General features: G+C 42.1%; 1 long non-coding RNA gene across 13 annotated transcripts in view; it reads right to left on the bottom strand.

The window, feature by feature from the left end:
- The window catches only part of LOC138759328 (uncharacterized), a 189,310-nt gene that overhangs the window by 42,124 nt on the left and 134,188 nt on the right, over positions 1 to 12,998 (bottom strand). For 9 of the 13 annotated variants that reach the window (XR_011354735.1, XR_011354733.1, XR_011354736.1 and 6 more), the window contains one exon: positions 11,201 to 11,258. The exons of 3 other annotated variants lie outside the window; for them this stretch is intronic. This is a non-coding gene — a long non-coding RNA (uncharacterized lncRNA). Of the gene's footprint in view, positions 1 to 9,787; positions 9,872 to 11,200; positions 11,259 to 12,998 lie in introns of those variants that run through there. One more of the 13 variants, XR_011354750.1, reaches the window with a different exon arrangement.

The following is a 12,998-nucleotide window of genomic DNA, read 5'->3' as shown; positions in this document are numbered from 1 at the left end:
ACAACAGGTGGATATGATTAAATTCTTTTAAGTGATCACAAGAAAAATACGCACAAACTAACAGCCATATCTGACCCTTTTTCCTGTGTGGAATAAAGTGGAAATCTTTGCAATTCTGGTTTTGTGATTTGCTGACTTTACTCAAGATCATATGTTTTTTTGTATTTTAAGGATTAACTATTGATCCCAATATATCATGTTCACCGAGGAAAATTATTCCTTTTTGAGCAAAGGTCATAACAGCTGATATGAAATTTTATTTCGCTCAACGTAATATCAGCTTTCTCGTGGGAACTTCATGCTCCTTCTTGAATTCTGTGAAGGTGTTAAGGTGCCCATCGCTCATCACCTCTCCTTGGTTCACCAATCCCTTCCTGAACCATCTCACCCATCCTCAAACAGGCTATATTCCCTCTCAGTATTGATGAAGAGTTTCCTCCCACCCCCCATCCCCCCACACTGTTGCTGCTTGTCCCGCTATGTTCCTCAAAAATCGCACTCTCAGTGCAGAAGACATAAAAATTATGTGGGAGTAATGGTGGGGATCAGAGAGAAATGAAAGGGCACAAGGACAAGAAAGAGATAAATGAAAGAGACTGAGAGTGAGGGAGAGGTGAAAAAGTATGCCTGAGAGTAACAGATGAAAGGACGTTCAGATTCAGACTCAAAGAGAGGAAGGAAGGTAGATTAAAGAGTGACTATGAGTGAGAGTGAGAGGAAACTACACATTAACAAGAAAGAGAGACAAAATACAAGAGAGAGAGATAGATGAAAGAGCATGAGAGAGGGAGTTAGATTAGAGTCAAGTGCAAGTGCAGGAGAAAGAGAAGCTGGGCATCAGACCAAGGGAAAAACAGAGAGATAAAAAGGTTGAGAGAGAGAGAGATTAGTGAGTGATTTGCCGATAGAAAGATTAAAGAGAGCATATGACAGAAGGAGCATTTTATCAATGAGAGAAAGTACAAATGGGGGCTGAAAGAGCATGAATGAGTGATGAAGGAACACGGGAGTGAGAGAAGAATTGATAAAGAAACCGCAAATGAGAGAGAAGGAGCGATTAAAGATAGGTACCCCAAAGAAAAGGGTCCAGGCCCAAAACTTTGTTACCCTTTACTCTCTACAGATGAAGCTTAACCTGTTGAGTTTCTCCAACACCTGTGTGTATTGCACTCAACCGCAGCATCTGCAGCATCTGCAGAATTTTTGCTGAATGTGATTAAATATAGCATGATGTTGCAGATAGTGGAAATGATAGAAAAATGGGTTAGAGAAAGAGAGAGAAAAAAAAGAAAACTGAAATGGAGAATAAATGATTAAAAGAGGGAGAGTGGCAATGCTTTCCTCAATGTCCAAACCAATATTTATCCATTAAGCAAACTCACTAAAAAAAAATTAGAGATAGAAAGCAGAGTGAGAGAAAAGAAGGACAGAATGAAGCTGCTTGACGGACCTAACAGGCAAGTTGCAGTTACTGAAAAAGGAGTACCTATAAACTAGTCAAGAGAATAAAATATCAGTAAAAGTCAACAGTTGAAATATCACCCAAGGAGTCAGGTCTGAAAGACAGAAATGGCAACATGTTAGTTTATTGCTAAGCTGAGGATTTTCCAATCCTTGACCAAATGCAATTGCCAGACCAGAAAAGACTCATAATTAGAAAGGCTAAGATAAAATGAAGGGAGAGGTATTGCAACTTAATTTAGGATTAATATGCCTTGTAAACTGAATTGTATGGGTGCCCCAGGATAAATGATCATCTCCATGGTATGCAAGGTATTGGATTTGGGAAATTTGTGGGGCGGTTTGGAACTGAAAATGGAGGTATTCATTGAGTTTTGATGAAAGTTCCTCTCTGCGGGAGTCTGTCAAAGAGCAAGCTTGTTCTGGACAGCTCAGCACAATATAAATGAGATTATTTATTTTCCTTCGTACAGGCATAATCAATTTTATTTTATTACCACCAGCTAAGAAGGTAAGGGTGTACAGAATACAACCATTTTATTCATGCTTATGTTTGACACACCAGAGAACATGAAATGATTGCTTTGCAACAAGCACATTAATGTACCAATAACCATTAACACAATATGACTAGCTAATGCCCCAGACATGCATGAAGATGATTGCTTTCAAAATGCTTCCCCTATACAGAGCTGTTAACCTTCACCTTTACAATTCCACTTTGCTCAATTTAACTTATATTTAACTTAAATAGGCATTCTGGAACAGCACTGCAACCAGACATCAGCACAAGGAGACCCAAAAGATTGGGAAACAAACATTATATGATTTGTCAAAACTAACATGTGCAACTAAATAAACATAAAAATAATTCAAAGTATAAGTTCTTGTGCACTTTTAATAAAACCAAATAGCACAAATCACAATTGTTAAATTTGTACAAAATGTGATTTTCCAAATTGTAATTTACAATCTGTATTGCCGAGGTCACACTTCTGAAGATGCGAGTTCTAGGATATAATCACTGCAGCTATGAATGCTTCTCCCTTTAATGCGAAATCTATTTAAAATTAGAGGAGATCTCTAATGAACAGGGAGGATTTTCCTGGTCAAAATTTAAATAGTTAAGGATAGATTAGGATTTTATTGAAATCTCAATCACTAATCAGAAATTTAGACATTTTTTCTAGCTTTGTTATAAACTGTTTGCATTGACATTTACCCATTTCAATAAAACTTAGAACCATTAAAGTTTTCTGCACATGACAAGGAATTTTTGTTCAGGGCTCATTCCTCGCTGAAACAAAATACAACTAATCAAATTTCCAACCTCCTCCTCTGCTCATCAAATTTGTATTCAATCTTCATACGCTTGTCAAATAATTTGTGCAAAGGCACTTTTTCTGAGCCTCTCTCTCTCTCTCTCTCTCTCTCTCTCTCTCTCGCTCTCTCTCAATCCATTTAAATTAAATGACCACCGCCTTATGAATTTACAACCAAAGACAATACTTTCCTTATTCAAACTCTCAAATTCCTTTATAATCACTTTTAAATATCCTATTAACCTTTTGAATTTCAATGGCAATGATATTTTGACTGACCCCACAAAATTATAATTTGTTATCAATGGTATTGTCTTATGGTGGGCATTGTTAATTATTAAAGTGCTCTTTGAATAATGGAGTTTTCAAAATGAATTTAATTCTCACACTGCAGCTAGAGTCTAAGCATTACCTTGTGCAAATATATCATGAACCCTTTTGGATTGTTACAATATAAAATCTAGAGTGAAAAATGAAAGCCTGCAGATACTGTGATTGTTGTAAAAACACACCGAAATGCTGGAGGAGCTCGGCCTATCTTTCAGCATCCATAGGATTGGACAAAGATACAGAATTCTGCTGATGTTTCAGGCATGAGGCCTGTAGAGCTCGTCGAAAGAACCAAAGACTTGTTGATCCAAACCAAGGCTTTTATTAGCAAAAGACAGGAGCTCTTCACAGGTGGCCGACCAGTCCGGAATGATCCGACCTGGCTAGGGACACAACCCTTTAAGGCCCAGACAGTAGTTGTGGCTAAGCTCTCAGCCAATCGCTGTAAGCACAGTCATTACACTCTAGATACTGTAATTATATACATTGGTGATAGGTCTGTACTATCACATTCACCCCTTCTTGGAGAACTGACCCTGGGGTGGAAGGGCTGAAGAGGGAGAAGAGAAGGAAAAAAACGTGGAGAGAATGAACGGAAGGGGTAGGTTAAGGACTGTAGCGGTCAGGGGGTCTGACCATCCGGTGTGACCGCCGTGGTGCCGGGATTGGGGTCACTGGAGTGGTGTCGCCAGCAGGCTCGTCGGGTGCGATCGTTCCTTCGCTGAATTCCCCAGCCGTGTTGTCGGCAGGGTGGCCCAGGTCGTTGGGGTGCTGTTGGTCCTTCTGTTCCGGCATGGGGCTTGGGGAATTAAAAGTTGGGGAAGGTTGGGTTGGGGGGGGGGGGTTGCTGGGCCTACCGCGTCCTGAGCTAAGTCCTGCCCTGAAACAGTGTCCTCCCGCCCGTCTGGGAACTCAACGTAGGTGTAATGCGGGTTCGCGTGGAGTAGAGTCACTCGGTCGACCAAGGGGTCGTTCTTGGAGAGCCGGACATGGGGCTACAGGCCGACCGGCCTGGTTCAAGGTGGCTGCCAGGGCGAAGTAGGATGCATCGCTCTCAACTTGAAATGGGACAGACTCATCGATCGCATGCAGCGTTGCAGCGGTGATGTCGGATTTGATTCCATCGAAAGCCACTCTGGCTTCGGTTGAGAGGGGAAAGGAGGTGATCTTGATAAGAGGACGCGCCTTGTCGGCGTATTGTGGAACCCATTGTGCGTAATATGAGAAAAAGCCCAGGCAGCGTTTGAGTGCTTTCTGGGTATGGGGGGGTGGGGGGGGGGGGGGGGTAAGTCCATTAGGGGACGCATGCGGTCAGGATCTGGCATCACTACCCCGTTCTCCACCACTCAACCTAGAATCGTGAGTCGTGTGGTCTGGAAGACACACTTGTCAAGATTTTAGGTCAGGTTCAGCCGACCGGCAGTTTGAAGAAATTTGTCTAGGTTGGCGTCGTGGTCCTGTGCGTCGTGGCCGCATATGGTGACATTGTCCAGATACGGGAAGGTAGCGCTTAGCCCGTTCTGGTCCACCATCCGGTCCATTTCCCACTGGAAGACCGCAACAACATTCGTGACCCCGAATGGTACCCTGAAAAATTGATACAGCTGCCCATTCGCTTCGAAGGCCGTGAATGGTCGGTCCCCACAGCGGATTGGGAGCTGGTGGTAGGCCGAACGTAGGTCAGTGGTGGAGAATATGCAGTATTGGGCGATCTGGTTCATCTCATCCGTGATGTGTGTCAGAGGGTACGCATCCAGGAGCGTGAAGCGGTTAATGGTCTGGCTATAGTCGACTACCATCCGTAGCTTTTCCCCGTTCTTGACAACCACCACCTGGGCTCTCCAGGGACTTGAACTAGGTTCGATGATGCCCTCATCCAGCAATCTACACACCTCACTCCTAATGAATTGCCTGTTTTCGTAACTATATTGCCGACTTTTGGTGGCAACAGGCTTCCAGCCAGGGGTGAGGTTTGCGAAGAGTGCTGGCGGGGCAATCTGGAGTGTGGAAAGGCCTCAGGAGTGGCCCCGGGGCACGGGGGCGGGTTGCTCGGGTGCTTCAGGGGTGGGGCGATGGCAGACCAAGAGGGGGGCATGCGGTCCCTCAAAGTGTAGGGACACCGTTCGAAACTGACACTGAAAGTCTAATCCCAGCAACACTGGGGATCACAATTGGGGAAGGATTAATAATTTGACTGTTACGCCCTGTACTTCCAGCGTGGTGATGCAATACCCCTTTATCCCGGTCGAGTGCGACCTCCTCGCTAATGAGTAGTGGGGATAATGTCAAGTCCGCAACGGAGGGCCAGATCTGGCCAGATAAAACTGTCAGTTGACCCAGAGTCAAATAAACAATTGGTGTAGTGTCCATGCACTTTAATCAGATCCATTGCTTTAGTGAGAGGACGAGAGCTCTGGAGAAGAAGAGTTTGAATCGGATAGTGGCGGTTGGGCTTCACACGAGGCACTGTGTTTGCCGGCGGCCATTTTAGACCTACAGACTGCAGCAAAGTGGCCGTTTTTAAGGCACTTCTGGCACCTGGCTTTTCTTGCTTGGCACTGGGACCTGCTGTGCTTGTCCCTCCCACAGAAATTTTGGGTTCGCAGGGGGCAGTGTAGCAGTAGCCGACAGGCCGTCAGTATATTGGGGGGTGGTAGGGTAGAAGGGCACTCTACTCACATCAGAACGTGGGGTCCAGTCCCTAGAGAGCTCGTTTGACTTTAAGGTTGCATCCTCCATTGTGATTGCAATCCGGGCCACGTCCTCTAGTTTTTCTACCCCTTGTTTGATCAAGCGCAGCCTCACTTCGATCGGAGCCTGGCCACATAGGCATCCCGGACGAGATCGTTTGTGATCTCGGCAGCAGTTTTGTCCACACAGTTACAGTCCTTGCCCAATGCCTTGACTACTTGTAAATATGCCCTGCTGGACTCGCCGGGCTGTTGCTTCCTCGACGCAAGCACGAGCCGGGCATGAACTCTGTTCATTGGTTGATCGTACAGTTCTTTCAGTACCTTTATGGCTACGGTGTAAGTGGTCTCATCCTGGATGTTCTCGTAGACTCTCAAGGACACCATAGACAGCAATGCTGTTAGACGCTGGTTATCCTCCTCCACCTCAATGAGCCTTAGGAAGTTTTCAAAGTTCATCAGCCAGAACTTAAAGGCTTTGAAGGCTGTAGCTGACTGTGGGTCGATGTCAAGTTTTTCTGGCCGAGTCAGACGCTCCATCCCTTTTTAAAAAAAAATTATTTTTTGCTAATAAAATTGTAGAGGTCGTCGAAAGAACCAAAGACTTGTTGATCCAAACCAAGGCTTTTATTAGCAAAAGACAGAGCTCTTCACAGGTGGCCGACCAGTCCGGAATGATCCGACCTGGCTAGGGACACAACCCTTTAAGGCCCAGACAGTAGGGGTGGCTAAGCTCTCAGCCAATCGCTGTAAGCACAGTCATTACATACTCTAGATACTTAAACTATATATATTGGTGATAGGTCTGTACTATCACAAGGCCTTCAAGGAATACGCAGAATGAAGCAGAAGCATGAAATCTCAGAATTCAGGTAATGCTGGCTGGGGGATGAATCCAGACCAACAAGAGATGTTCATTGGCTATGATAAGAGGAGAGGGGAGAATTCATTATGATCGTGTGAACAGAGACAGGGAAAAGTGTGAGACAGAGGTGGGGGAAGGAAATGGGGTAAGAAGTGAGGGGGGATTAACTGGAGCCAGAGAAGTCAATATTAATGCCATCCAGTTGGAGGGGGCCCAATTGGAAGATGAGGTGTTTTCCTCCAATTCACGGGTGGTCTCAGGCTGGCAGTATATGAGACCATGGGCATACATGTCAACAAGGGAATGAGGTGGGGAATTTTAATGGGTGGCCACTGGGAGATACACACTATTGCAGTGAACAGAGCCGAGGAGTTCAACAAAGCGATCTCCCAGTCTGCACCCAGTCCCTCTGATGCAGAGGAGGCCAGAAAGACTGTAAGTGTCATTAATTCATATGTTTTGGCTTGTCCTAGACTAGAAAAATTCTGGAGAGAGGTTTTCCATACTTTATTTAAAATGTTCAATATAGATTTAACACCAAATCCTTTGGTGGCCTCTTTAGCACAATGGGAGGGAATGATTCTTCTTTGTCTCGGGTTCAGAGTCACACCATTTCTTTTGCCTCGCTTTCGATGAGGCGAGCGATTTTACTTAAATGGAAGGATGCTGCCCTGGTCAGTGGTTGCGTGACATCATGTCTTAGTTGAACATGGAAAAGATTCATTATTCAATTAATAATTCAGATATTAGATTCCAGAAGTTATGGAGGTCATTAATGACTCACTATTTATAATTTACTGGAATAAATGTAACTAAATTATCTGACTTGTATTTTTCCCACATTCCTTATATTAATTTTTTTAAATCTTCGAATTTCTTTTAATACCAGTCTGGAATAGCATCTGGAAAGCTGAGTCCTGATTAAGTCTTACTGACATGAAATATTAATTCTGTTTTTCTCTTCACCAGAGAGTAACTGTTATTATTTACTCTGCGCAGGTTTTAAATTCCTGAGAAGACTGAAGTGGGCAACCTTCTTCAGGAGCTCTGTCAAGAGCATCCTGGCTGACTACAATACCGGGTATCATCCTTGCTGCAGAGAAATGGATTGGAGGTTAATCCACAGGAACATAATAGTGGCAAAGTGGAGCACTGGAGTCTCCCTTCCCCCCCCCATCCCCCATCGACGTGATCTACCGAGATCATTGTCTGAAGAGGGTGCGTGAAATCATTAAGGACCCCTTCTACCCCACACAAAGCACCTTTCAGCTGCTCCCACCGGGAAAGAGATACAGGAGTCTCAGAGCCAGCACCACCAGGCTGAGAAAGAGTTTCTTCCCACTGTCCAGTGAGAATGCTGATCGACTAAATGATCCTAACCATCCAAGACTCTCATATTAATGAAACAAAATGTATTTATTTATTTATTTGCATACATGTATAATTTTTGTCTATGCATGTGATATGTCTGGTGGTGGGCCTGTTTTGCATCAAGGATTGGAGAATGCTGTTTCATTGGGTTGTACTTGTGCGATCAGCTTGTCTTGAATGACGGAGCGGGCTCAATTGGTCAGATGGCCAACTCCTGGTCTTTTTTTTATATTGACTATCTGCCATCTGACCTGCTGAGTTCCTCCAGCAGTTTGGTTTTTTTTTAGCCCCAAATGTCAACATCTGCCTTCTTTTATGTCTTCTTTCACATAATACAGTAACTAACCAAGAATTATCCACTGTATCATGTAGTAAGGCTACATCCACTGTATCATGTAGTAGAATTGGGGGTTGAGGGGGGAAGAATGGTGAGCTCCTCCAACAGCTTACATTAGAATGTCAGTTCAAGCACAAGCTTGCATATAGAGTGAAACTGACTTCTGAGATTCAAAAAAGAATTTTGGAATATTTATGAATTGGGAAAAGAAGCTATCCACAAGGATACTGGTTTCTCATTCCAAGCAAATCAAGTATTAAAGTTTTTGTCATCCTGTGAGTTTACAGCCATGGAAATCATAAATAAAACATTTGGCATAATATTATGGAATTGGGGGAAAATGTGTTTGATAGCTTTTTCCTTATTGGGTTCATTAAGAATGTCACATGAGGTATAAATGTTTAGGTGTTGCTGTATGACAGATTGGCAAAGAGCTATAGATCTGCAGGATAAGGCAGAGTGTTGCATCAATCTCATTTATAAACAGATAACATTCTCACAGTAAATTGTTTGATGTAAAAAGTTGAATGATTCATGGGTTGATGCTCTTCTTCTCACACAGTTATTGATTTAATTTATCAAGTCTGACCTTGAATGCTTAACTGCTGAAGTATCTCTTGCACAGAAAGAAAACTTAAAGTTTAGGAAGAATGAGAGTTTTGTGGTTGGGGATCCATATTCTCCAATTTTCACTGTAAAAATGTGCAAGATTATTGAATACTCTGTGATTGTTTCATATTCTACTGATGTTAATAGAAATGGGAGATAGAACCCATGGGCTGCAACAGCCTGTCACATAGATATTGAATACTACTTCAATTAAACAACACACTATTTCAATTTTCAGCTATTTCTGCACATTGAAAGGCCCATTGAATAATTCCAGCTAATGGCTGCACTTAATTGGTTCTCAGTGAGTCATAAACTGCAGATTCTTTGGCTTGGCTTCGCGGACGAAGATTTATGGAGGGGGTAAAAAGTCCACGTCAGCTGCAGGCTCGTTTGTGGCTGACCAGTCCGATGCGGGACAGGCAGACACGATTGCAGCGGTTGCAAGGGAAAATTGGTTGGTTGGGGTTGGGTGTTGGGTTTTTCCTCCTTTGCCTTTTGTCAGTGAGGTGGGCTCTGCGGTCTTCTTCAAAGGAGGCTGCTGCCCGCCAAACTGTGAGGCGCCAAGATGCACGGTTTGAGGCGTTATCAGCCCACTGGCGGTGGTCAATGTGGCAGGCACCAAGAGATTTCTTTAGGCAGTCCTTGTACCTTTTCTTTGGTGCACCTCTGTCACGGTGGCCAGTGGAGAGCTCGCCATATAATACGATCTTGGGAAGGCGATGGTCCTCCATTCTGGAGACGTGACCCATCCAGCGCAGCTGGATCTTCAGCAGCGTGGACTCGATGCTGTCGACCTCTGCCATCTCGAGTACCTCGACGTTAGGGGTGTGAGCGCTCCAATGGATGTTGAGGATGGAGCGGAGACAACGCTGGTGGAAGCGTTCTAGGAGCAGATTAGGGTGGAAAGAAATGATAGATACACACAGTTGTTTTGAGAAAAAACACTAACCACTTGAATACTTGGCCATAATGCTGTGCAAATTAACTATTTACAAAAGGGAATGAGTTAAAATGAAATTTTATTTAGTAGATTCTTTTGAATTTATTTATGAGAAAAATGCAAGAAGGGTGTTGGTGATATTCATATTATACAAAATATATTCATGCAAAAATTATCAATTTAAATGTGAGCAGAGTAAATAATACATTTATCCGAAGTAAAGAGCAACTGAATGCTAAATTATATATGTATAACCTTAACACATGGGTTTATATAAATTAACTTTGAATGGCATTTGTATTTAGGTTAAAATCCCTTTTGCAGAAGGGGACAGAATAAGAAACCTGGTTAAAAGATAATTCTCGGGTTATTTCATAATTTGGGTCAAAAGATTTATTTAGTATATAGAACATAGAAGATAGGAGCAGGAGTAGGTCATTCGGCCCTTCGTGCCTGCTCCGCCATTCAATGAGATCATCTGTTGATCATTTGAAATGATCTACTTAACCAGAAGTTCCACATATACAGTAGTATCTCGGACGTAACAAAATGTCTCAAAACCCTTCATATTAACTTAATCAGGAGATAAATTTGAGACACATAAGGAAATATTAAGACAAATAATGAAAAGCTTGATTAATTAGATAGTTTTTAAGGAGAAGGAAGGGCAGCAAATATATTAAGAAAGAGAATGACCAAATCTAGTGATTTGATGTTGACACAATAGCTATCAAGTGTAAGTAGCTAAATTCCAGTACATTCAAGTGCTACATTTGTAATCTGAAGGGTGGGAGGAAAGCAGAGCACCCAGAGGAAACCCACGCAGACACGGGGAGAACCTATAAACTCCCTACAGACAGTGTGGGATTCAAACCCAGATCTCTAGAACTGTCACAGCTTTGCACTAACCACTCTAATATCTGTGCTGCTAATCTTGTTGTCAAATGTAAGATGAGGATGTAAACAGCCAGACCAGGCTGACCATTTTTGCCCATGGGCCCTGCCTGACACATTGAGTTCCTTGTTTGCTCAAGATACCAGCATCTGCAAATTTTGGCGCTTCTTGTGCAAGCAGGCTGGTTCAGCTTCAGAGATTGGCCTGCAAGATAAATAGCTCTGTGTTTCAGAATGATGAAACCAGAAGGAATAAAACAAAGAAAAATATAGAAGAGGCCCAGGGATAAATCAGCAATAACTCTGGGGTAGGAGAGGTGACATGTTGGAACAGAAAAATGCTGACCACTCTCCGTAAGGTGCCATGTGGTAAGTTACCTTTTCCATTCTCACAATTATCTTAACTTTGATGACTTTGATCAAAGATGTTTCAGTTCTGCAATAGACAGACAAAAAAACATGAACTGATTTCAAATAAAGAGTTCTGGGCAAAATGGATTCAATTTTGCTGTCATCTATACCCTCCTCTGCATTGGTGAAACAAAGCACAGATTGGGTGAACACTTCACCAAACACCTATGCCTTGTCTATGGGCTTTAACTTGAACTTTCAACCATCTTAATTCCCCCAACCATTCTGACAATAAATTGTTTGTTCCTGGCGTCATGCATTGTCTGGATGAGACTAAACGTAAAATTCAGGAACAGAATATCATATTCCTCCCAGAATGCTAAAATTAATAGCACGAACATAGATTTTTTATTAAATTTCACTGGACACAATTTTTTTCTTTAAGTTTGCTTCCTGAAAAAAAATTGGGGATTTTTGATGAATAGCTTCATGTTGAGTCCAAAGATATTTTCTGTTTTTCTGTATCATGTAAGAAGTTGGAGAAACGTTAAATTAACTTTTATTGAACTTTGCATGTTTAACCACATAATGACCCATTATGTAAATTTGACTGACCTAAAAATGTTTTGCCACTTTTCCATGGTGGCAAAGTCTTGGTGAAATCTTTCAATGTAGTGGGGTTGCTACTGCTAGGGTATAGCTCATGGTTATAGCTCCTGGACTGTAGCTAAAGACTTGCGGAAGAAAGGAGACATTTACACAGGTAGAGTGTATTCGATATTGAGTTTATTCGAGGGCAGCTCTGCCTTTTATGGTGAGCTCGGCCGTGTTACCACTGGGGCATGGCTTGAGCGCGCTGGCCACCGATTGGTTGGTTCCAGAATCCGGGCCCCAATTGGGCCTCCTGGGATCCGCCAACGGTGATTGGCCAGTTTAACCGTTCCACTGGCGGCCTTTGGAAACGGGCGTCTCAGCCTGGTGTTGGCCCAAGGTCCAAACCGGGGGGGGTCACTACATCACCCATGCTTGTTACTGACTGCACCAAGATCATTAGGGAAGAAGTACAAGTGCGAATGCAGAAAATTAATTTTCAATGATGTGACACTTCACGGTTTTTTAGGCTTGAAATAGACTTAAAATATGACAGGAAATCACAAAAATAGGTTATATCTTAAAAATGGTACATGTTAGGAAAATTTTAAGATGACTTTCATGATCAGTAGTACAAAATCTATAAAATACACTCAAAATTGTTCAGGAAGCAAAATATTTTTAAAATTATTTTTAACGTTTTTATTGAGTTTAACATTTAAATCCCACATACAAAATCCTCTAATAAAACAAATAACAGGTCATATCATATACATATCACAAATTAAATATAGATGTAAATCAGAAACATCAATATTTGCTTATTTAACAATATTTCTTTAAAGCATTCAGTTCTATCAATATAGTAATTAACCATCTATCTCTTTCTCCTAATATATTCCAAAATAGTTCTGGATAGAAAATAAGTAAGACTAAATTAAACAATTCCTTGAACTAAACAAAGGGTAAATTCTGTCGTATCTAATTATATGATCTATGATGACCATATTTAACAAGTGAAACTAAAAAGAAATAAAAAGAAAAAAATACTAAAATTAAATCTAATCTAACCCCTCCCTCTAATCAAGGTTGATTTGTAAAAATTGCGAAGATATGGATCGAATAGTGACCTTCAGACTCTAGACAGAGAATCTCTGGAACATCCAGATTTCTTAAATCTTCCAATTATGAGAGTAATCTATGAATGGGTTGCATAAATAGTGTACCACACCAT

This window comes from Narcine bancroftii, chromosome 3 (genome assembly GCF_036971445.1).
Source record: "Narcine bancroftii isolate sNarBan1 chromosome 3, sNarBan1.hap1, whole genome shotgun sequence".
NCBI classification, from domain to species: Eukaryota; Metazoa; Chordata; class Chondrichthyes; order Torpediniformes; family Narcinidae; genus Narcine; species Narcine bancroftii.
This window is presented reverse-complemented; position numbering and strand designations above follow the sequence as displayed.